This window comes from Stegastes partitus, unplaced genomic scaffold (genome assembly GCF_000690725.1).
Source record: "Stegastes partitus isolate 25-593 unplaced genomic scaffold, Stegastes_partitus-1.0.2 Scaffold1670, whole genome shotgun sequence".
NCBI lineage: Eukaryota > Metazoa > Chordata > Actinopteri > Pomacentridae > Stegastes > Stegastes partitus.
Genome location: NW_007579401.1, coordinates 183,758 through 186,456, shown reverse-complemented (window position 1 = coordinate 186,456; position 2,699 = coordinate 183,758). Strand labels below are relative to the sequence as shown.

The window sequence follows — 2,699 nt, the reverse complement described above, 5'->3', positions numbered from 1 at the left end:
TGCTGATGTGCTGAGGTGTTTTTTTTTCCTAATCCCACACTGTGCCCCCCCCCCCATTGTCTTTTTATGTTTCTTGGGTTCTATCTTATCTATCTTATCTAACTAAGAATGAACCAGGCCTCTGACCCAGATTGGGCTAAATATCTGAGCCAGACTGGACAAGATATATGATCCACATTGAAACAGACCACATGCCCAGACTGGACCAAACCATCTGACCCAGACTGACTTGAAAGCATATGACCTAGACTGGACCAAAACCATCTGACCCAGACTCCACCAGACCCTCAGACCCAGACAGAAGCAGAACTGGGCTTCATTTACAAATGCTGTGTACACACAGAGCCAAACCTGAAGGAGTTGTGCAGAAGGGTGGTGATCCATGACTCTTGTCTAGGTTAGTTCTTGTTCAGTCTAACTCACATTTGTCAGTTTGTTTCGTTTGTGTTTGAACAGAGTTCAGTAAATCCTGCTTGCAGCTGGAAAAACTGTGAGATTTAAATAAAATAAGCAGTAAAACAGCAACGGAAAGAAAAACATAAAACATGATAAATGAACTGTATATAATATGATGTAAAAAAAATACAAAATTCAGGATCAAAGTTGACAGTTTGCGACAGCAGTAATTGATGGAACATTTCAGAAATGGTAATAAAACACCAGAGCAATGTGTTTTCATAGAATCCGAGGATTCTGCAGCCTTTTGTGTCTTATACTTTGAGAACACTTCTGTACATTTACTTATGTCACTTGTTGTTCAGTGTTTTTCACTGAGGTGTTGCTGCTTCTACTTTTTTCACAGATCTGGCTCCTGAAGATTAACCATGAACAGAACTGAACGTTTCCTTGTGGGGAGGTCGATGGAGTCGGACGATGTGTGAGTGTTGGTTCAGTAATCTGTGCAGAGAAAAGGAGATAAGAACCATGCTGAGACTTCGGACTGCCAACTGTGCTGATTCCTCCTTTTGCATGAGCTGTGTTAATGGAACATCTTCACATGGAAACATCACAGAGGCAGTTCAGCTGAACACCTGCTGATAGAAGCAGCGGAGTGATGGAGGCCACCGGCACTGCTGGTTCTGGATCAGTTCATGACATAAAACTACTTGGCTGCTGCAGTTATTGATCACTGTGCTACTGCTTTTGATTGGCAGCTTACAGAAAACCTTCTAATGATGTTTTGAAATATTTTTATATACTCTTGTGCATGAATATCCCAGATTTTATTGCTTTTGTCTCTTAATATCCAAGTTTGTGACACTTTTGTCGATATGCAGGTTTTGGACAGTATAGGTACATGTTGCCAGAGTTTTGGGCCAGAATTTTAATAATTTTAATCATTATTGTTATTTGTCTTCTTGATGAGGGAGTAAAACACACCCGGCATCATTTCTAATTCTGTTTTTCAGCTTCTCATCACATGGGGCATTCAGGGGATCACATGATCACAGCACCTCAAACGCTGCGTACGTGGCCCCACTAAAGCTCCGCCCCTGAACCCAGAACTCCCCCTCTGATTGGTCCACTGTGTTGTTGTCCTGCCTCTTCTAAGCTCCTCCCCTGCGCTACGTAAAACCGTGATGACGCAGCCTGCGGAAGCGGCGCAGGCAGACGGTGCAGAGAAGTTACGGAGAGGGACGACTTTCTTCTTCTTTCTCTTCTCCTATTCTGTTTTATACGAAAGGATTTAGTTTCGCGTTTCGGAGCCGGAACGGAGGAGGAAAAGAAAAACAACTCCCGAGTAATTTCCAGGTAAACTCAGCACCTGTTTTTGTGTCTTAACAACTCTGTCAGTGACCTCTGATGCTACACGCTAGCAGGCTATTGGCTACCGTACCAAACTCCCCAGAAAAACAGTGCAGTTTGAGGATTTTTGGCCGTACCTGAAAACATACACTCAGGAGGCAGGAACTTGTGACGGTTCCACAAACGGACCAGTCTGTCAGTAAATTCGGCTCAATGTATTTCACCTGCAGAGTCCTTATTCCCATAAAGCCTCGCTCTTCTTCACTTGATTTAAACTCATCTGCCCCGCAGTGTCCTTCTGTTGTGCTGCACGAAATTGATAGGATTTAAGAGGAGTCTGGTTCTAAGGGAATTACCAACAGTGGTTGGTGGATATCGTGCACGCCGATTACCGAGCGGTGCGTGCGCTGTCGGAACAGGTGCAAGTTCAAATCTTCCGCGTGCACACAAGCGCACGCTCGCAAGGCGGCATCAGCTTGGCAGGTGTTTGGATGGAGTCTGGGTACCTGAATCACTGAAACCGATCGTTGTCTGTCCTCATTTTGGTCGTACGTAAAATACTTTGAGGAGTAACAGATGGAAGTGACAGAGAAGCAGAACCAAGCAGAACCAAGCCAGAACAGGCAGTGTGAGAAGCGAACCGGGTCAGAACCAGAGGACTGGGAGCGACAAGGAAATAAGCAGACTGAAGGCAGAGACACCAAAACAAGGAAGTCCACACACACTCAGGTTTGGTAACATTTCAGAGATGGCAGCATGTTTGATTAACAGCTCTGATTAAAACACAGTCGGCTTTGTTCTCGAGTCTTCACCTGGACACGAAACTAAAACCTTCAAAAGAACAGAAGGCCGCACGAAAGCTCCTCGCCGTTCAGGCAGCTCCTCGCCGTTCAGGCAGCTCCTCGCCGTTCAGGCAGCTCCTCGCCGTTCAGGCAGCTCCTCGCCGTTCAGGC

At 45.5% G+C, this 2,699-nt stretch overlaps 1 protein-coding gene across 4 annotated transcripts in view; it reads left to right on the top strand.

Annotated features, from left to right (window-relative positions):
- Positions 1 to 1,588: 1,588 nt before the first annotated feature.
- Positions 1,589 to 2,699, top strand: part of slc31a1 (solute carrier family 31 member 1) — a 10,010-nt gene continuing 8,899 nt past the window's right edge. For all 4 annotated transcript variants that reach the window (XM_008301426.1, XM_008301425.1, XM_008301427.1 and 1 more), the window contains exon 1: positions 1,589 to 1,752. The gene's annotated coding sequence lies outside the window, so the exon portion shown is untranslated. The remainder of the gene's footprint in view (positions 1,753 to 2,699) is intronic.